The sequence below is a fragment of the Odocoileus virginianus genome, chromosome 12 (assembly GCF_023699985.2).
Source record: "Odocoileus virginianus isolate 20LAN1187 ecotype Illinois chromosome 12, Ovbor_1.2, whole genome shotgun sequence".
NCBI lineage: Eukaryota > Metazoa > Chordata > Mammalia > Artiodactyla > Cervidae > Odocoileus > Odocoileus virginianus.
This window is the reverse complement of record NC_069685.1, coordinates 52,604,827-52,627,917: the sequence shown is the minus strand read 5'-3', so window position 1 is coordinate 52,627,917 and position 23,091 is coordinate 52,604,827. Positions and strand designations below refer to the sequence as shown.

Below are 23,091 nucleotides of genomic sequence, written 5' to 3'. Positions count from 1 at the left end.
TGGGGAATCTTGACAAATTGCAGGTTTTCTGGACCCTCCTTTGGATCATCAAGTTCAAAATATCTGGTTGGATTGTGGGCAAACCTCTGGGGAATTTGGAAATGTTTTGCCAGGATTGCCAATGGACAGAACTCCCTGAATCTTGTGTTTTAATTTGGTTTTTAATGAATCACAGTGAATGGAAAGAGACACAATCAAACATTATTATAAATTGTACAGTGTGAGGACAGAGAGGATGGCACATTCCTGAGAATGCAAGTCATGGTTTCCATCAGTACATAAGCAGAAATCTAGCCAAATTGACGCAGTTCGATTTGAATTAATAATGCTAAACCACTTGGAATGTTTATTTTTCTTTTCTATCTTGATGACAACTGGGCAGTCCTTACACATAGTCAGACAAACTAGTAAATCCATTCATGCTCTTTTGCTAGTTTTGTCCCATTTCTGACACGTTCCCCCACCTCTGCACCCTCTTGCTAAGTTCATAGTCTAAGATAGTCACTCCTCCATGTCAGCTGCAGTATGTCCAACCTTTCATTCTCACCCTCTGACAAAGTGGATTCAAGGAACTCAAACAGACATTCACATCCTTCTGCTCTGTACATGGGTAATTGAAAGTCCACTGGCTTCATATTCTGATGGTAGCATGAATTACCTCATTCTTTCTTGACATGTTCCTTAGCAACTCACTCTTGGAAAAATACCAAACATCCTTTATCTCAACTACTGGACTGCTAGCTCCATGAGGTCAGTCACCCTGTCTTCTGTTTCTCAGCTTTTATGCTCATTAGAACTTAGCACACATTCACCAATGCTTCCACCAACATTTACAATGGTTTGTTATTATTAATAGTGATGAAATATATTACTGTTAAAAGCATGCTTTGTTGGACTTTTATAGAACTTTGAAATTTACTAATGCATTCCCTCTTTATTTCATGTAATTCTAACTTGTCACTTTTGGCAAGTGACTGATAATTAGCATCACCTTGGGAGGATTTCAAACATAAGCATTCCTAAGACCTACACCAAATCAGCTCTAAGAATGGAATTTGGAAGTCCAAATGTTTAGCCCTCTCCCAGGTCACTTTTTATGATTATCCAGACCAGAGAACCACGAGTGTGGTGGCTGTGCATGTGGCCCTGGAAGTCAATCCAGCCTAGGGTGGAACCCTGGCCTCTGTGGGACCCTGCACTGATGATCCCCAGAACCTATAGTTGCCCCATTCGTAAATAAAATGGGACTGGTGAGACCAACACCAAGAAAATAAAATGAGAGTAGGTGAGTTTGATGTGTGCTCAGTTGGCAGCCGTTACTACACTGATTTCCTTTTCCTTGTGGCAGTATAATATAATAATGAAGGGCACATATTGAGGTTCAAGCCTTGTCTCTTGTACTTCTAACCTAAATGCCACTAAGTCTCAGTTTCCTCATCTGTAAGATGGGGATAATGGTGGAAATGTCTATCTCATGGGACTGTTTTCGGGATTAAACTAGTTAATAATGGAAAGTAGCACATAGTGAATACTCTGTCAGTGTTAGATGTGGCAATCTTTACATCCATTTTATAGAGGAGATTATTCATAGTTGTTAAGAAGAGAAATAAGGCTTCAAATCCTTCAAAATAAGGCTTAAACTCTTGGCTCTTTATGGAGCTAAACACGCCAGCCCTCCCTGGGACTAAAATCATGTCAGTGAGTGCTCATCTCTCTTTTTTGCCTTCAGGGGGCAAAGCATCAACTTATCACTCATACCCATTTCCAGCTCTCCTTCCCTCCTGAAGCCATTCCCTGTTCTCTCTGCTCAGAGCTAGGCCCCATTGCCATTTTTTAAAAAATGTCAGCTCACTTGGGCACTTGACTCCAAGGCCCTAAAACAGAGTGATTTGGGATTCCCGACTCGTCTCCATCTGTCTGCTGGAGTCTGGGCAGACACCAGAACAGACTCATCTAATTAGTGGCCTCACCTCTTCTGGGGCTTGGGACCACTGGTGTGTGGCTTCCACATTTCCAGGGCAAGACAAGACGCCTCCTCAGATAGGCCAGCAGTGAAGTCTTCCCTGCCCAGGCCTGGGAGGACAGGGCTTTTCTAGCTTCTGGAGCAGGGAGTTGGGAGCCTGAGCAGTGGGAACTCAGAGCTGGAGCTTACATGGGTGTGGCTGTTGAGAAGGACATCACCACTCTGAGCCTCTCTGTCATTATCTATAAAATGGAAAGATAATTGTGCCTACCTCACAAACTTGTCAGGATTATGTATATAAGGAGATTGATCTCAAGATCACCTAACCTATACCTCACTGCTCACTCCTCCTGCTTTTTGTCCCATTTCTCCAAACACTTTAATGGTTTGGTTAGAGAGAATGATATAGTAATGACTAAGAACATGCACATTGAAGTTACCTGCTCAGGTATTAATCCTGGCCCTGTCTTTTTCTGCTGTGCTACCCTGAGCAAGTCACTCTCTAGGCCCAGTTTCCTTATCTGTAAACTGGAAGGGGAAATCCTGGACCTGCCTTGTATGTTTGTTGTGTATGTGGTTCTCAGTGGGGTCAAGTATGTTGGCTCATGGTAAGTGCCCACTAAATAGCCAACATCATGATCATGAAGCAAGAATGAGGACAGATTCCTAGTCTACCCCAATATTCTTTTAAAAAGTTATTTTTATTTATTTTGGCTGTACCGGGAAGCTTGTGGGATCCTAGTTCCCTGACCAGGGATTGAACCCCTGCCCTTGGCAGCAAAAACTCAGAGTCCCAACCACTAGACCACCAGGAAATCCTCTCCTCTTTTTCATCTTCATGAGAGAGCAGTTTTCTCTCCCAGGAACCTCACTACCTATGTGCCTTGATAATTCCAGGACTCAACTCATGGAGACCTTTCTCCGCAAAGCTTTCCTTGTCGTTCCCGTGCTTTTTCCCTCCACTCTTGGGCTTCCTCCATCAGAGCTCTTTGCATGTGACATTATTTGCACAGAGTCTGCTCCTCTGTTGGACTTAGATACCTTAGGGCAGGGCTCCTGGGTTGGTATTTGTGTTTCCAGCACCTCGGACAGCACAGCACACCTATTTGAAACTGTTGAGACAATGAATGAGGACATTGAAAATCTGAAAGCAGTGCTTCTCCAAATTTTTTGGACCATAGCCAATAGTAAGAAATGCATTTTACGTTACAATCTGGTGATGTGCACACACAGTGGGAAACAATTATTCATGTTTGTTTCATATTTCACTATACACAATGCACTCTGATGATTTCTCCTGCTTTCTTGTCTCTCCTTGTCAGTTTAATTTCTTAACATTTTGTCTTTGGGCTAACGAGTTCATTTCAGAGCTAATTGTTCTAGGTTGAGAAGCAGTGTCTTACCATGCTAAGAGCATGGACCATTTGAAACAGAGAGATCAGGGTTTAGATTCCAAATACACAGTTTAGTGATTGTGTACCCTGGGGGCATCATCTTACCTCTCTAAGCATCATTTTTTTTTTTTTTTACCTGTAAAATGGACCTCATACCTACTTCTTTGGTTTCTGTGAGATTTTAATGAGATGATAGAGGGGCAGTGTTAATCACAGGGTCTAGCATCTAGTAAGTGCTTAGCAAACTGTGCTTATTATTAGAACCAGTCTTAGACACTTTGTATGACTTTTCCTTTTTTCCTTCCCAATAATCCCAAATCTCCTTATCCTTGGAGATTGATCCTTGATCTTTTTCCTTGGTCTTTTGATTTTTTACCTCACCAAGGCTTACTCACTGACAATGATCTCCCCGCTTTCAGAGGCATAAGACTGAGCCATAATTTCAGTATTGTAGCCCGACTCCAAAGCATGCTGAGAAGGTGATTTGATGAAAGTCAGTAGAAGCCCCATCACTTTGACACAGAGGTGAAGTGGTGTGGAATCTACTGTCTCCCTCATCCCTCCTGATATTGGTGGGAATTATTCAAAGATTAATTATTGGGGCACCTAATCTGATTCCTCCTCCAGTGACTTTATGGATCCCAAGAACTTCTCTCCCACTCCCTCATCACCCAGAAATTCTAATGCACAGGACCCTAGATAACCTGGATAATGGTAGAAAGGGTAGAGTCTTTTTTTTTAATATTTATTTATTTATTTGGCTATGCCAGGTCTTAGCTTTAGCATATGGGATCTTTGATCTTCATTGAGGCATGCCAAACTCTTTAGTTGTGGCATGTGAGACATAGTTCCCTGACCAGGAATTGAACATGCCCCGACCCTGACCCCCACGTTGGGAGTGCAGAGTCTTAGCCACTGGACCACCAGGCAAGTCCCAAGAGGATGAAGATTGCTAAATAAACCACAATTATACCAGGAATGCAGTCACCTGTCTCTAGGGCCTCAAATGCTTGACTGTCCCTCTGAGCCACACAATCGTTGCCAGAGAATAAGTCGCCAAAGCCGTTCAACATCACTGCAGTTCTGTCTTGCAGTGTCGCCTCCTTAGCCTGCAGATCCACTCACTCTCAAACCAACGCTTCTGGAGTGAACAGAGCAAGGTTGAAATAGCTAAGGTTCCCTCCCACTGTGGAGGGCAGGCCAGCACCGTGTCAGTGCTCACGTGCGTGGTACCTCTTACCATGATGCTTGAGTCAGGAGGACCTGGTTTGCAACAACCTTTGCCACTAACCAGCTGTGTGACCTTGATCAAGTGGCTTCACTTCTCTCTCTCCCTCCATTTCCTCATTGGTAGAATGGGACCTTTAATAATATCTAAAAATACTACCTGTTATGTAAGAAAATGAAATAATGCAAATTAAGCATCTGACACTTTTGAGTCTCCTTAATAAATTTTACAATTATACTCCTCATTGTTGCTGCTGCTGCTCTTGTCTTAACTAACGATCACCACAAATTGACACTTTAGCTTCTGAATTGAAGGCAGAATATCCTTAACATGAAGAGTGCTTGAGGTACCACATTCTCTTGACAGGAGAGTCCAATTTTTCTGTGATCTTGTTACCTCCTAGCAGAAGGTGTTAAATGCATTGAGATATGCTTAAATCAGGAAGAAGGAAGCAATTCTTTCATTCTGGATACCCATTGGTTTCTAAATTCTGCTGAATTGGGCTGGAATAGAAATAGTGGCTCAGAAAAGAAACACATGCCCTCATTTCCTTTATTCTTCTGTGGCCTCAAACTTTTCTCTCCTGCCCCAAATGGACTGGTTCTGCTGCTGTTCTGCCAGCTCTCCTTGCTGTATGAGTCTCTGAAGGTCAGATGTGTTCCTTCTTCTGCCCCTAAACACTCAAGGAAAGTGTTTCGTATTTAGCAGAGCTCGTGTATCATGGCTCAATCTGTGGCCCCCTGATTATCTGGGGTATCTTTCCTCTACCACTTCCCCTAACTCAGCCACAGTATTAATTAACTTATTTGAAAAAGCAAAACTTTAGTGAGAAATATCACCTGTATTTTCTCTCTTAGTAATACCAAATTTCAGCAAGTTCAGAAGTGAGGTGGCCCTGTTACCTTCCAGAACAATCCTATCAAAGTAGAACCAATTTAAATCTTCTAAAGGTCTAAGGGAAAAAATCTTATGGATAGATTATTCATGCCAAGCTTGTTAGAATTTTTCGATACAAGTGGCCAAACCTTGTTCTGTTGTTCTGTGTATAGTTCTGCCATAAGTTTTGAAAGAAAGAATCTCATTCCCTGATCTTGCTTAACAGTGAAATGACCAGGGGTAGGAAAATACGGCTTAAAGAATGATAGCAATTTGAGCACCCACATAATTACCATGCAGGGCAAGAAATAAAACCTTGCCAAACTCCAGGGGCAACCTGTATTTACCCCTCTCTCCTTCCTAGAGTTAACTACTATATTGTCTTTTATTGAAATCACTCTATTGTTTTTCCTTACAGTCTTACCATTTGTGTTTGCATACCTAAACAATGGAGTTTGTCTACTTTTGAACTTTATATGATGGAATCATACTCCATATATTCTCTTATTTTCTTCTTTCACTTACTATGTTTGAAAGTTCCATCCATGTTGTTGCATGTAGTACTATACTGTATAATTCATAGATGCATAATTCATTATATGTGTATACACAATGCCTTTATCTCTTCTGCACTGATGGGCAGTGTCATAATTTCTTTACATGTTAAGGTGGTTGGTGACATTTCCTCTTACAGTGATGTGATGAATATCTTTACAGACATCCATAACAATTTGCTCAGGACAAATTTCTAACTATAGAATTCTTGGATTAAAGACTCTGGCCATTTTTAAACTTCCTCTGGGAATGGTTATACCAATTTGCACTTCCACCAGCAAAGTACGTTCCTGTCTGTGTCCTCACAGTCTTGCCAATGCTAGTTTATTTGCAATTGTTTTATTCATGCCAATTTGATAGGAATAAGATATTTTCTCAAGATCATAGGAATTTCAATTTTGTCCAAGTACAGTGAAGGTGCACATCCTCCCTCCTTTATGTTTGTTGGCTATTTGTATCTATTGTTTTGTGGATTGTCTTTTATTTCCTTTTGTCATGGAACACACTGGTATATGTGAATTTTAATAACAGTTCACAATGGGGTTCAGCACATTTAGACACATTTCAAGCTGGAGCTTTTGGGAAGCTCAAGGTAAATGGGGAAGAGGGAGAGGACTTCTTTGCGGCTCCTAGATCTGTCAGGTGGGAGAGTAATTTGGAAGCTTATTGTTCAGAAACCGAAGAGGACAGCTGTGCATTCAGCCCCATGCTGGGGAGGAAACAATGCTTCCTGGGCCCGAGGCCATTTGAGAACAAGGGGCCCTGCTCTAATTGAATCTGCCTTCCACTCCTTTGTGCCCAAGGAGTCTCTTTATGATTATGACTGCCTGGGCTTCAGAAGTGAGACTGGGGATGTGGAAAAGGAGAGAAAAGGTATAGCTTGCTTGAATCTTAGGATTTGAATTACCAGCACCCCAAACTGAATTTATACTCTTGTTCTCCCTGTCTTCATCCTTTCTTCAGCAAACATTTATTGAGCTCCTACTATGTGCTTGGCAGTGTATTGGGTGTTAGATGTCTTCTACTCTAACCCTGTAGTGTTTCACATCTCAGCAATCGGAAACTCCATCTTCTCACTTGAATTGAAGAATCTGGAAGTCTTCTGTGACTCTGACCTTTCTGTAATATCTTACAGCCTCTCTACCAACAAATTCTTTCAGCTCTGCCTTCAAAATATACCTACAGTCTTGAAAACAACCCAAATGTCCATTAACAGGTAAATGGATAAGCAAATTGTGGTACCTCCATACAATGGCATCATATTGAAGAATGAAAAAGAACAAACTGTTGAAACATGCAAAAACATGAGTGGATTTCAAAATTATTATGTTGAGTGAAAGTAGCCAGATGCAAAAGAGTGCTACATGATGCTATTTACGTAAAATTCCAGAAAATTCATACTAATTTATAGTGACAGAAAGCACATCAATGGTTGGGGGTAGGAGGAGGTAGAAGGTGTGACCAAGGGGCACGAGGAGAGTGTGGGGTGGTGGTGTTTATGTTAATTACCTTGACTGTGGTGATGGTTTCACAAGTATAATGCATATCAGAGTTTATTGGTTGTATTTTAAGTATTTTATTGTATTTATTCTCAATTTATACCTCAATTAAGCTATTAAAAGCAGAAACCCAGAATCTGCCTGCTTCTCACCATCTCTGTTGTTACCACTTCATCCCTCACCTGGTTAATTGAAATAGCCCCGTGACATGCCCTTCTGGCACCTGCCCTTGCTTTCTCACACTCTTTTCTTAACAGAGAATTCAGAATGATGCTTTTGAAAAGAAAGTGAGGTCATTTCACCCGTCTATTTAAAATGATCCAATCGCTTCCCATGTCTTCCCATCATGCTGAGAGCACTTACCGCTGTCTGACATACTGTGTGCTTGATGAGTTAATTGCCTGTCCTCCCACCACAGTGACATGAGCCTCATGAGAGTAGGTCCATTTTTCTTCATTGCTGCATATCCAGTGTCTGGAACAATATGTGTCACACAGAAGATGATCAATAGATATTGGTGGAATGAATCAATAAATATGGTCTTAACTGCAAAGAGTTCCCGGCTGTTGAGGAAGATATATGTAAATACAGGTGAAATATAGAGCAATAAGTTCTATGATGAAGGGACCCTCAATGGAAGCACCTAAACTTTCCTGGGGGTAGAGTCAAAGATGGCAGGAAGTAACATCTAATTTGAGACCTGAAAGACACGTAAGATGTCTTGGGGCAGAGGACATAGTTCCTGCCTTTGTGGCATTCTATTGGATGAGCAAATATAGGTATATGTCACATCACGTGCTAAGTGCTTTGTAGGGCTAAGAATAGGGGCTAAGGAGGGGGAGGTGGAGCCTAACCCAGCCTAGGGGAGAGCCTGGCAACACTGACAGTTTCCTATAGGGAGGCACTTCCTGTTAGGATGTATTCACATCCTTTCCCCCGGTATCCATAAACCCATATTTGGGGGACTGTTGCCTGGATACAGACAATTGCCATAGGAACCAAGGAACTGATCCAAGATCTGTGAGATAACCAATCATCACATTTCCCCATCATGCTTGCTTCCTTTTTATGTAAACCCTTCTTCATTAATGTCCATATAGCCTAGAGTCTAGGCGTTTTCTACCCTTTATGTGAATCAGAGTTGCTGGGGAGCTTAAACAACAAATAACATGATTTAGTTCCACCCCAGATTGATAACATCTAAATCTCAGGGTGGGGAGAGTCACCTAAACATGAGTATTTTAAATTTATTGTGCAGCTAGAGAGCTGAGAAAGACAGATGTGATTCAAGGGTCAGGAAGAGTTGTCTTACCTGGAGTCTAGTCATATATTTATTTCTTTTTTTCCATTCTTGCCTCAGGGCCTTTGCACTTTCCTTTCCTTCTCCCAGAATGTTCTTCCTTTGTTTTTTTTACCCCCTACATCTATTTTATTCTCATTCTGTACATCTCATTGAAAATGTTCATTCTTCAGGGAAGCTCTCTTTGATCCTCTCCCCTCATCATTTAAATAGTTTTTATCTTCTCTCTCTAACCTGGATCATATCTTTCTATCACATCACCTGGCCGATTTCCTTCACAGCACTTTCTGTAAATTGAAATGATCTTATTTACTGCAATCTTCCTAACACTAAAGAAACAAACCATTCAGTAAAGACCAAAAAGATCCGACATGCATAAAGCACAGTGTCTACACATGGTAAGGATTAGGAAATTGTCACAATTATTATCAATGGATTAATTAGATATTTGGCATAATATACAGGATTCTTATGAAAAGGATTAGCCCTGGCAGCATAGGAACTGTTATGAGACATTATCTCATTTTTTATTGATCAATTGATGTTAAGTTCTTTGAAAGCAGGGACTATCTTGTTCATTATTGTACATTCAGAGCTTAGCACAGCACCTGGCACATAAGATGTTCTGATTTAAAAACTGTTTTATTGTGAATAATGGATTCCCCTCATGCTAGTATAAGAAGAAAAATTAATTTACTGGAAGGACAAGAGGGTTTCAGAGAACCCAACGGTGGAAAGGTGAGTTGGGCTAGCAAGGAACTTGAACCAAAAAAAAAAAAAGAAGATGAAGAAAATGACCAGGAATCCAGCAATTTTCTCTTATATTTCTCTAAGGCTACATGATGTCTCTTTCTGTCTCTTTGCAAACTGGGTTTCTTTGCTCCATGGACAGTGGTTGTCCCCAGCCCAGGCTTTACAACATTTTCCACTTCAAACATCACACAGAGATTAGCATTTTGATTCTAAATTCTCAGGGAAGAGAAATTGTGATTGGATTTAACTCCTGCCAGGCATTCACTCTTGGGCCAATCAGCTGTGCTAGGGGTGGGGGTGTGGGATTATGTGCCCTGCTGCTCTAAAGATTGGAAGTGCCTCTTGCAATACGTAGGTCTAACCTCCAATTCTCCCTGAAAGCAGAGCTTGTGAGAAGGGTTTGCATGCAGATGGTTTGGTTGGGAAGAGATATTGAGGAATGAGAGAGGGGGACTTGGAAGAGTCAAATAGAGATGGAGGGAAAGCCAGTGCAAATGTCAGAAACTGAGGTTCATACTCAACAGATCCTGGGTTTGAAATGTGTAGAATGCACCTCAGAAACGCTCTCCCGAGAATGAGAGAGGGAAGAATTTATTCATCAGTTCCTGGTGTCCGTGGGTCAAAGGATTGCCCCAAGGGACGTTATCTTCATCTCATTTCCAGTTTTATAATTGCACCAAAATGGCCCTTAGGTCAAAGCCCTAGAGGAGAACACAAGAAGTACAAGGTACAGCTAAAGCAAGGTGCTGTCAGAACACACCTGCGAGCAGGTGATTTGCTGCATCAATGGCTAGAGTAAAAAAAGCTAGGCCAAGAGGATGTGAGACGGAGTAAACAAGTTGTCTAGTAAGGAGATGTGGACAGGATGTCTAAGAAGAGAGTGTAAGTATAGGTGTAAAGAGGTCATATCTCCAGTATCTACTCAATGAATGTTTTCTGAATGAATAAATGAAGGGGAAATGATGGAAAGATTATTGGAGGAAGTGAGATTTTAAGATCCTTCCCCTTCAGTGTTTGAAGGATGAATCTGGGGATTGTGTAGATACTGATCATCTATTCTCAAGTATTTTTCCACTGAGGATGATCAATTTTATTGATAAGTCCATGATGTTTTAAGAAAGGTAGATAATATCCTTCATTGGGGTTGAAGAACTGATCTGGAGATGGAGGGCACATTAGCATGGGTGCACAGTGTCAGCATCAGGGCCAAGTTTAGGTTTTCTGTCTGCTTCAACCCTCTACAAGTTATATGGCTGCAGTTAGACTTATAAGCATATATGAAATACCAACTTCACCTCTGAGTTCATACTCTTTCCTCCGTGTATAGTTCAGCACAGTGAATACGGTGGTTGTTAGGACCTAAAGTATTTTCTAATTTTGTTTCATTACAAGTGTGAATGTGACCCTTAGGACCCATCCCTACGGCCTTAGCTATACTCTTTCAGGCTATGAAGAGACAAGATAAAGATCTGAATGGAGACTCTAGTTGGCGGAGGGCCAGGCTGACTCAGCCCCGATAAACCTGCAGTCAAAAAATCAATAGAGCTTTCTCAAGAGTTGCCATTATCCAACAAGGAAAATTTTTCAAAACTAGATTGCTGCATGGCATAAAATCAGATTAAGTAGATAACAGGTTTTGCTGACTTTGGAATGTTGGGGATGGCCCATGAGGAAGAGAATTAGTGATTTAACGAGCTCAGTTCTCCTGCTCATGCTAGTCAAGTGTTTACTCTCTGGCTGAACAAGAAAGGAAGAGCAAAGGTGAGAAAACAAATTCCAATTTCTGTTTTACTTTCACCCCTCAGCTGACCCAGCCCTGCACTGTAGGGTCAGTTTACCACTGTTTCATGGTGGGCTTGCAGAGAGGTTCACTGCCCTAGCCTTGAAGCCATGGTTCTTAACCAGGCTTCACCATGCTGTGTGACATTGGGCAAGTTATTTCACATGCCTGTGGGCCTCGATCTTGAATTGGGCTTCCCAATGACTGAGGCCAAAGGAGAGTTACTCTGCAAAGGAAATTGTTATGTTGTTAGGAGAAATAAGGGCGGATATTGAGTAGTAATAAACCACAAGTGTATACCAGTTACAAATCTGATACTTTCTGTCTGAACTCTTAAAAATGCCCCCACTGAGGTCTACTCTGGTTAAAGTTAATGTAAGAATTCCCAGAGCCAGGGCCCCGACTGAAACCAAAGAACTTGTACAGGAGCAAACGAAAACCTACCCTCTGTGAGCGCTCTTCCGCCTCGCTGCTCCTCTGGGCTCTGCTCCCTACCTGGCATCGGAGTCAGGCGCTTCAGTGCTCACCTGTCTCAGGCAACTTCATAGGACATCATGTCCTGCCTCTTTATAGTGCCATTACTCCCCAGACCCACCTGACTGCCCCCCTTTGCCCTGCCCTCTCCCTTCTGGTTATCTCAGTCTTGTTAATAACAGTACTCTAATTGTTGGCCAATATAAATCTGCCCCCCCCCCCAAATCAACATGGGATGCTTCATATGGGCTGGGAGTCTGTTCTGAGTTATGCTCCCCCTTGTTACCAGTTGACGCTCTTGTGGGTGGGTATGGTTGCTTTTCGTGGTGGTTCAAGGTGGCATCATTCCATTAATAATCCGTGTGAATGGAACACTGAAATTGTGCCATACGCAACCCCACCAACTTTAGGCAGTGTCTGCGCCTTCAGCAGCTAAGAAGGAGGAAGCTGCTTTTCAAGTAATCATGAGACATTTCCAAGTACAGCTAGTCCTGAGGTCAGCCAGGTCTTGGCCACTTCTGATGTTCTGTTCCTTCCTCTGCTGGTGGCTTTGTGAAGTGTCAGCTTGGCCAAGCTGAACTACACTTTCCAGAATCCTTTGGTTCTCAGTGTGTAGGTTAGTAAGGTGCTTTCATAGCTCACTTATGTCTTGGGTTCACCGCACTGGTATGGGGCCACCTTCTCATGGATCCTGCTTCAGCTTCTTTGACTCCTGGGACAGGTGTATACTTTGGCCCTATGATGAAGGGTACCAACTAATCCTTGGGGCACCCACATCACCAGGGTCAGAGGCAGTGAGACCGAACATGGCTCGAGTCTGTATCCTTGTGGGTGCTAGTTTGTACTCAGAGATTCCAGTTTGTCCTTGCTCTCTCTCACTCCTCATCTATCTGCTCTTTGGGACTGCTTGTCCTGAAGATTTCATACTTCAACATCAGATGCAAAAATAATGGCCTTACAGAGACTGTTTAATCAACCACATGCCTGGAACGAGTTCTTTAATATATATACACCTCCCAGTGAACCTGCTTCCTTAATTGAACCCTGACTGAAACACCTACCAGGGAAGTTTTATTCCTAGAAGATGCATGCTTAGGGTCTTATTTTGGATTCCCCCAAAGAAGAACCCTGATATATATACTTGGGGGTAAGTAGTTTATTTGGGAGCTAGTTCTAGGAAGCAGAAGTGAAGGAACAGGGAGAGTGAAATCAGTGAAATCATGAAAAGCCAGCAAAGAACATATTATTTACAAGCTGCCACTTTAGGCAGTGGGGTTCAAGTCCACTAGTGCATCTGAGATGTGTACATACTTATCCACTAGCTCCAGTCACCCACTTAAGGGTTGCCCTGAGGGTGTTAACTATCCCATGGTTTCAGAATTCACCTGCTTGAGGCTGAGTGGGTTCTTGTGTTGTTAGAGAAAGCTTTGAGGCAGAGAGTTTCTGGATTTGGGGCAGTTGTTTGAAATTGAATGGTGTCAGTATGCCCAAGCTACTGAAGTCACAGTCATGGTTGAGCTTGAAAAGCTGTGACTTGGGCACCAGAAGCATCTGTTATCCCTGGCAAAGCCATAATTCACAAGATCAAGTCTCATAGATGCCAATGGGTCAGGAGGAAACATAAAATGGCATTAAACTCATATTTAAAAATGAAAATAAATAAAAGGTCTAGAGCTTTCTAATTTTCTATTATGAGATTTATTATGAACACACACACACTTTCCCAACTCTCTTTTTACCATCTCCTTAATTCCTAAATTACTTTCCTTCATCCTTCTAGAAAAAAAAATTTTCTGCAGCTCTATTCTCTGCTAAGCAGATGCTTCTCGAACTTTCCAAGCAGCCCTCTCTAGCAACCTAAGTGAAGGCTATTAAAGGGCCCATCTATAGCTTTTTAAAAGTAAAAATAATGCTTTATGTTAAAAAAAATGTAAAACTGATATACACATGTTTAAAACATGGTAGCTCAGCATGTTAGCTGAGCTGTCAGCATGTGACTAGCAAGTGGTTGTTGGTTTACTAGTCACAGGGAAAGGTCAGAGGCTTGATGGTTTGGGCAATGCCTGTCATTTAATGCTGCATTTAATTACCATCAGGTCAACTGCAATTTCTTATCCCTATTTTCCCACCCTGTGACCTTCACTTTTTTTGTTTTCTACTGCAGTATCAGTGACAAATCAAATAATCTATCTTAGTCTCAGTTTGGGACTCTGGTGCCTGAATGTCAGTATCGTGCTTCTTTCTTGGCAGTATAGCATTCCCAGTGGGAATACTCTGGGAGGGACAACTCTTAGATACACAAGATTTCCATTTTCCAAATGGATACTGACTTGGATATCCAAATGGGTAGCAATGACTATCACTTGATGCTCAGAACCTCCAACCTAGGTGAGAACATCAGGGACAACTCTTCGTGGGATAGATGAGAAAGCTGAGGCCCTGAGAGAAGAAATGAATTATCCAAATCCTAACAAAGCATTCCTGGCCCTGTACATAGTGGGCCCTCAATAATCATTTGGTTATTGTGAGAAACAGATAGTATCATGGTTAAGAGCACAGCCTTTGAGGTCAGACAGATTGGGGGTCATACTCCGCCTTTCACTAGATTAAGTGCTCTTGGGCAGGTGACTTAACCTCCCGGAGCCTCAGTGTCCTTGACTGTAAAGTGGGAATAATAATAGCACCTGTGTGTATGTTGTTGAGAGAATCCAGTAAAATCATGAGCTGTGTAGAATGTTTGACAGAAAATAGAAGTAACTGATGGTGATAATGCAGAATTAGCCTGGCCTGGGCACTTGGGAACTTAGATTATTCTTTATCTACCTGACCTCTAAGAATTTAGCAACCTTCCCATCCACTGGCAGGTAGACAGGAACACAGGGCTCCCAGTGCTATTTTTCTGCCCTGCTGATAATTGTTTCTTATACAAGCCAGTGTTTTATTGATTGGTCATTGATCTCTGCATGGGACCAGGGAAATACTTGGGCCATGAAGACACAGGCAGCATTTTCCAGGCCAGGGGTCCCCAGTGGGTGTTGGGGCGTCACCTGCTGGCTTGAACGAGTGGCCTCTGCCCTGCTTAGGACAGCTTCTCCACCAGAAGCATCTGCCCCTGTGGCCCCTCCCTCCTGTGCCCCTTTATTGCTTCCATCAACCCTTCGCCTGCTGTCTTCACTGGACCTTTAATAACCGCTTTTGTGCAGAGTTGCCGATGAGTTATTGCAGAGTGAGCAGCTCCCCAGGGCAGGCTACCTCCCGAGCCCCTGGCCTCACTGCAGCTTGTAAGGGAAAATTACATTTTGATCTACATTTCCCATTTCTATTCTCTGTCACCTGGCTTTGGAGACAAAAGGAAGAAAATAATTTTTTTTTCTCTCTCTCTCCCACCCTGAATTATGTCTCTGTGTTCCTTCTTCCCTTTCCTCTTTCTCTACTCTGTACTGATGGTCAGTTGTGGCAGATAAAGTCAACAGGCCAGAAGTTCTCACCTAGGTCATCCTCCCTTGGACATTGGGATTATCAAAGCCCAAGAGGTCATACAGACTTTTCCCAACTCCCACTTTGCCATCTCTTTAAATCCTAAATTTCTTTCTTCCATTCTTAAAAAAATTTTTTTTATCTGTAGTTCCCTTCTCAGGCAACACCACCTGAAAATCAGCAGATGGATTTTGAGATGAATAAACAAGCCCTTCTTCCACAGGCCTTGCGGTGCCCCTAGTGATTGGTTCTCACCACATCCTCTACCTCTTCTTTCTTTTTCCCTTTTAAAAATTCAGATAAAAGTCACATAGCCCAAAATTCACCATTTAAAATCATTTAAAAATGTACAATTCAGTGGTTTTTAGAATATTCACAGTGTTTTGCAATCATCATCACTATCCAATTCTCATTCTCATTCTCTTCACCTCAAAAGGAAACATCATACCCATTAAGCAGTCTATTCCCCTTTCCCTCCTCCCCTCAGCCTCTGGCAACCACTGATCTGCTTGCTGTCCCTAATGGATTTGCCTATTCTGGACATTTCTTATACATGGTATCATATAATATGTGACCTTTCATGAGTGGTTTCTTTCCTTTTGCATAATGTTTTTGAGGTTGATTCATATTTAGCATGCATCAGTGTTTCATTCTTTTTATGGCTAAATAATATTCCATTGTGTTGAAATATCACATTTTGTTTATTCATTCATTCAGGTTGTTTCCACTTTTTGGCTGTTATGAATAATGCTTCTGTGGGCATTTATGTGTAAATGTTTGTTTGAACATATGTTTTTGATTCTCTTAGCTAGAAGTGAAATTGCTGGGTCTTATGGCAGTTATGTGTTTTACTTTTTGAGGGACAGCCAAATCATTTTCACAATGACCAATGAATCTATTGATGGTGAGTCAGTTAGGATGGTGAAGGGCCTAGAATTGTGTTATCTGGGAGAAAGAGAACATTATTTGGGGAGAAGGGAAATTCTCCGTGTTAACCAATGTGGTTAAGTCAGACTGAGAGATTAGGGTAGTAATAGGAAATGAGGTCAGAGAGCTGACCTCAAATATATGGAAGGTAAAGACTCTGTGCTGCTCTTCAAGAAAGAAAAAAAAAAAACCCAAACCTTGAATGCTAACTACTTCTTATCCTCCAGGTCTTAACTTAAATGTTACTTTTTCCAGGGTGTCTTCTCTGAACCTCCTCCTCGCCACCTCCAAGACTGAGCAAGGTCATCACACTCTCTTGTCTCATCTCCACTTCTTTGAGAACTTTTGTGAAGGTGGGTCCAGGTCCAATTCATTCTCTGGTGTTTCTTCAGTACCAAGAACAGCTCCAGGCTCACAATAGGTGCCTAATGTACCTTTGCCTGATGAAAGAAGAAACAAATGAGTCAGAAGGTGGAAGTTTAAAAAGAAACAGATGTGGATTCCATTAAAACACTATGTAATATTGAACCACGTACAACATGGGCTGCTGTGAAACAAGCTGCTTCAAAACTGCTGGCTACACAGATCCCACTCTTTTGCCTTCGGGTCCCATGAATTTCTATGATATCAGTGCTTCCTAAAACCTGTGGCTTTATCCTGCATTCCTTTTCCTTCTCTCTGCATTTTCCTCCACCAGGAGGGACCCACATGGTCCTCTAAAGAGGAGAATATAATGGAGTAGAATTGATTTTCTATCTGCTATGAAAACAAATACAAGTCAGAATATTTAGGAGGTAGCCAGAAGCATAGATTTTTGGCTCCTCTCGAACTCTCAAGTATTTATTTCCTTAATAACACTTACTATTTATTGAGCACTTATTAAGCACAAGACACTATATTGTAAACTCAACATGTAAATCACCCATCCTCAAAACAGCTCTGCTAGGTGGGAATTGTTTTCTCCAAACATGAGAGCTCCCGGTTTTTTTTTTTTTTTTTTTCCCAACCATCTTGAAATTCAGAGCTAATATCCAGCTTCTAAAGGAGCTGATCTAACCAGCTTGGTAGAGGCGTCTACAGTAGAATCAGTCAAGTGACCCTAGACCGTGGAGCTGAGTATCTTCTCACACCGTTCAGAGTGACTTGGATGATTCTTTTAAACAGCTCAAGATACTGGATGTGACATCTGTGTTTGACTTAGTCCTGCAGATATATAACACCCAGAAAGCTCCAACAAAGGTAAGGCTTTAATTGTATTATCCTTTTTTTTTTAACAGTCTCAAATAAAGGGAAGTGACATTCAGAAATACCTCCTAAATCATTTGAGAGAGATTCAATTATGTTTGCTGTTGTTAGTGTTAACTGTACTTTGAGGAATGCTAATTTTTAAAAAAATTAGTTACTTGGATACGATTTTAAAAAAAATCTCTCCCTAATTGAGCAAGCAGTAGTTCCCTCAAACTTTCACTGGTGGAAGAATTCAAGCCCTGAAGCTTAAGGTTTTCTCTGAGCAATTAGGTTACATTGTATAAGGTCACAAGAGAAAGTGTGAGTCCTGATAAATTTCTTATACATAAAATAAAGCAAAGGTGGCATCTAAATAAGAAAATCATCAGAGACAGGTTACCCATATTAAATTATTGGGTCATGTATAATTAATCTTCATGCATCATTCTTGGCTCTCTGAATGTTTAGGTCTATCTGTGCAAACTTCCAGGTAAGTAGTCAGAGTGGTGGGCTTGAGGGTTGTTCTTAAGGAAATCCAGTCTCACTGAAGTCATGGGTGAGGCCAGGGGCTTTATTCAGGGCCCCTTTGATTGGAGTCAACAGAAACCCATGCCAGTGAGTTCAAGTGCAATTGAAGCTTTGCTGTGAGATTCAGATATCTCATGGGAATCCAGAGAAAGCAGAATAGGGAGCCTCAGGAAGGGCAGGGAGAATTCCTGGAACCAACAGGATGCTAGTTGCAGAGACTCCAGTTGCTTGCCATGTGACCTCAGGTGAGTTACTTTACTTCTCTGTGTCTCAGTCTAAACAGGGAGATGATACTGTATGTGCTTCTGTGTCAAGTAGAATATTAAATGGGATATTGACTATGCCATACTCAACACACACTCTTTGTTCAATAAATGTTATTATTGCTATTGTTACATTTTTCTACATCATTTTTGTGCAGCTGCTCCATCTTCCTTTTGCTTCCTCATGGCTTCCACCTTCACAGTAGCCCTTGAGTCAACATGACTTTCTAAGTTCTAATGTCCGTGACTCCCTCAAAACTGCCCTGTCCTCTTAGATCAAGTTGATGAGAGGGGAAATCTGTTTGACCCGTTACATCCAAATCACAGCCCCTGCCAGCCCATTGGGATCCCTCTGAATCAGAGACCCTCCCTGGTCCCCATGTCAGGCGATGGGGTCCACTCAGTAGAACTATGGGTGAAGAGCCGCCCATTAGGGGGCACAGGTGAGCAGCAGATGACAGGAGCTTGTCTAGAAGCACGGGTGAGGTCACTTCCGGCTGGGAGGGAAGAGAAGCCCTGTAATAATGGCCTGTATGAACAGGAGTGTTTGAGGGGGACAGTGGTTACCAGTGTAGCTGATGCAGGCATTGGGGGGAACCATCATGGTGGTTACAGCTTAATTAGAAATGGAGCAGAAAAAAATGTGTGTGTTTCCCTTCTGAGGGAGAGAAGGCAAGAGAGAATTTGATGAATCTGAGTGAAGCATACCTGAGTGGCCAGTAAACTATTCTTTTAATTTTACTATAGGTTTGAAATTTTTCAAAATTAAAAAAAAAAATCGGGGAAAATACAGCTAAGATGTTTACCAAATAAAGCAAATATTTTCATAATAAATGCAAGTAAATATACAAACATACAAATGAGTAATCAGCAAGCAAGCTCAGGACTCAGCGAATTCCAGATTTGCTTACCTACTCTGTGAGTGGTTTTTTTTCCTCTCTGAGCCTCCATTTCTGCATCTGAGAAATGGGCTCATAATACTGCCTCCTGACCTATTGAGGGGTTTCATTAATTGATAGATATTCAAAGCAGGGCAGATAGTCAGCTGATAGGCATTGGGATAGCTATGCTGGTTATTTGCAGAGAACATCTCTGACTGGTTGTATTGTCCCACTTAATAAATATGTCTGAATATTGTTCTCACTAACTGGGACATAGTTGGAGCCAACTTCATGGGCACTGGTTCTAGTCCCATCATCATTATCCTGATTGTCTTCATCATTATTCCTGAGCCCGTCAGTCTCCCCATCCTGGTGACAGGGAAAGAACGAGACTTCAGGAATAACTGCTCGATTTGGGATAGAGGCAAGTGGCCAAAGCTTTGGGTGTTTTAGGCACCTTAGAGATAATGTACCATCCCAGTGTGAGGTAGATAAAGAGATTTCCTTAGTGTTTCATGTTGGGCGAAGTGTATTCCCCTGGGCCAGAAGGCATTAGCTCTGTTTGCAAACTAAACACTAGAAGCTGGGAGAGGGACAGAGGCTGTAGGGAGCCAGGAGGATGAATGATGATTCTTGGGCCTGTGTCCCTGCGCTGGAAGGGAGGAGCTGTTGGGGAGAGGGGCGGGTGAGAGGGGCATGTTTTGGGGTAGGTCCCCAGGTATAATTGGGCTGGGTTCAGAGGGGTGTTTAAAAGTGCTCATGCTGTTATAATCTCATGTTTCTAATCTCTCCATTGTTGCCTCAGCATCCTTCAAAATAAGCTTGATAAGTACTAGTTTAAACTGTAAATAAACAGATAGATGGATATATGGGGCTGGATGGATTCAGCTGATAGATGAATCTGTGAAATGTGAAACAGCAAGAAAATAATTGAAAAATGAGCAGATGGATAGATTATTTTTTCCAGCTTTATTGAAATATGATTAACATGTAACACTGTGTAAGTTTAAGGTGTACAGTTGGTGATTTGATACACCTATATACTGCAAAATGATTACCACAACAAGGTTAGTTAACACATCCTTCACCTCACATAATTATTTTTTTCAGTGTTTGTGGTGGTGGTATGAATGTTTGAGATATACTGTCCTAGCAACTTTAAAGTCTATAATGAGTATGCTCAGTTGCTCAGTTGTGTCCAACTGTTCGTGAGCCCATGGACTGTACTCTGCCAGGCTCCTCTGTCCATTAAATTTTCCAGGAAAGAATACTGGAGTGAGTTGTCATTCCTACTTCAGGGGATACAGTCTAGTTAACTGTAGCCACCATGCTGTATATTAGATGCCCCAGGAACTTATTCATCTTGTAACTAGATGTTTGTACCCTTTGACCAGCGTCCCCTCATTTCCCCCACTCCAAAGCTCCTGGTAGCATCCTGTCCACCCCTTGATTCTGAGTTTAGCTTGTTTAGATTTCATGCATAAGTAAGATCATATAGCGTGTGTCTTTCTGTGTCTAACTTCTTTCATTCAGCATAATGCCTTCAGGACCTCTCCGTGTTTTTACAAGTGGTAGGATCTCCTTTTTGGGGGGGCTGAGTAATATTCCAGCGTGTGTATATATATTACATTTTCTTTATCCATTCATCTGTTGACAGACACTTAGCTTGTTTCCGTGTCTTGGCTATTGAGAATAATGCTGCACTCAACATCGGAATGCAGATATCTCTTCACAATAATAACTTCATTTCTTTCAGATATACAGGAGTAGAATTACTGGATCATGTGGTAGGCCTACTTTTAGTTTTTTGAGGAACTTCCATGCTGTTTTCCATAATGATTGTACCAGTTTATTTGCCCATCAGCAGTGCCCACTTCTCTACATCTTCACCAGCATTTGCTACCTCTTGTCTTTTTTTTTAATAATAGCCATTATAACAAGTGTAAAGTGATATATTATTGTGATTTTAATTTGCATTTCCCTAATTATTAATGACATTGAACACCTTCTCATGTATTTTTTGGCCATTTTTATTCAGATCATCTGTTCATTTTTAAATAGGATGATGACGATTTTGCTGTTGAGTTTATGAGTTCCTTATATATTTTGGATATTAACCCTTTAACAGATATATAGTTTGCAATTATTTTTTCCCATTCTGTAGGTTGTCTGTTTTGCTGTCACTTATGCTGTCTAGAAGCTTTTTAGTTTGATGTAGTCCCACTTATTGATTTTTGCTTTTGTTGCTGTACTTTTAGTGTCATATCCAAAAAATCCTTGCCAAGACCAATGTCTAAAGGATTTTTTCCTATGATTTCTTCTAAAAGTTTTATGCTTTCAATTTTTTAAAGTCTTTAAGCCATTTCAAGTTAATTTTTGTAACCTGTGCAAGGTAGTAGTCCAGTTTCATTCTTTAGTGTGTGAATACCCAGTTTTCCCAGCACCATTTATTAAAGAGACTGTCCTTTCCCCATTTGAATGTTCTTAGTTCTTATGTCATATATGAATTGGCTGTATTTGTGTGGGTTTATTTCTGGGGTCTTTATTCTGTTCCATCTGTTTATGTGTTTGTATGCCAGTACCATGCTGTTTTGATTACTATAGCTTTTTAATTATAGTTTGAAATCAGGAAGTGTGAAGCTTTGTTCTTTCTCAAGATTGCTTTGGCTGTATGGGATCTTTTGCAGTGCCATATGAATTTTATGATTTTTTTTTTCTATTTCTGTAAAAAAAATCACATTGGAATTGATAGGAATTGAACAGAACCAACAGATGGCTTTGGGTAATATGGTCAATATTTAACAATATTAAGTCTGTGGATGAATATATTTAAATGAACAAATGAATGAAACAGTTGGGGTATGATTTAATGCAGAGGTCCCAAACCTCCGGGATCTAATGCCTAATGATCTGAGGTAGAGCTGATGTAATAATAATAGAAATAAAGTGCAAAATAAATGTAATGCACTTGAATCAATCTCCACCCCCAATCTGTGGAAAAATTGTCTTTCATGAAACCAGTCCCTGGTGCCAAAAACATTGGGGACCATTGATTTAATGAATTAATTGATGAATAATAAGAAGCAGTAAGTTTCTCTCCTTTTCTTAAGGACTTCTCAAGTACCAGACATTCTGCTATGCAATTTACATACATTTAAATCTCATTTATTTCTCAGGGCAATCTTGTAAAGTAGATACCATAGTTATTCCCATTTTCTATATGAGAAATTGAGGCCTACAGAGGTCAAATAACTTGCCCAAGATCACAGAGCCAGGGAGTGATACAGTCAGCATCTCAGTGAGTGCTTTAATCTCTGCCTTTAATCACAGGGCCCAGGAATATGTGAACTTATTTTACTCCATAGACAGATGTTGGCCCCAGTACCCCAATTCAGCTTAGAGATTCACTGTTTCATTCTGAAAATATATAATGAGCACCCACCATGATGCAGGCAGTGTTCTAGGCACCAGGAATATATTAAGGAACAAGCCAACTACTGCTTCTTCATACATAGTTTATATGTAGGCAAGAGTGATAATAAGCGAATGCATGTGTACTGTCATATAGAAGCAAATTTTATGAAGAAAAACCAATACAGATTTATACAGTGATGGAGAGGTAGTAGTACAGAGGGGAGCTATTTTGTTGATAGAGTAGTCAGGGAAGACCTTTCAGAGCATATGCAAAGACCTGCGTCATGTATAGTGAGTTATGCAAAGATCTAAGGGAGAGTGTTCCAAGCAAAGGGCAGATCAAATGCAAAGGTCCTGTGGTAGGAATGAGCATTCAAGGAATTCCCTGGCAGTCCAGTGGTTAAGACTCTGTGCTTTCACTGGTGAGGCCCCAGTTTCTATCCCCAGTAGGCGAGCTAAGATCCCACAGCCATGTGGCACTGCAAAAAAGAAAAACAAATTTTTTAATGAGCATTGCAAGTGTGAAGACTAGTGAGGAGGCCAGAATGTTCA

At 41.2% G+C, this 23,091-nt stretch overlaps 1 protein-coding gene across 10 annotated transcripts in view; it reads left to right on the top strand.

Annotated features, from left to right (window-relative positions):
* The window catches only part of SRRM4 (serine/arginine repetitive matrix 4), a 508,596-nt gene that overhangs the window by 245,927 nt on the left and 239,578 nt on the right, over window positions 1-23,091 (top strand). For 8 of the 10 annotated variants that reach the window (XM_070475279.1, XM_070475274.1, XM_070475272.1 and 5 more), the window contains one exon: window positions 16,482-17,465. The gene's annotated coding sequence lies outside the window, so the exon portion shown is untranslated. The remainder of the gene's footprint in view (window positions 1-16,481; window positions 17,466-23,091) is intronic. The other 2 variants (XM_070475273.1, XM_070475276.1) reach the window with 1 other exon arrangement.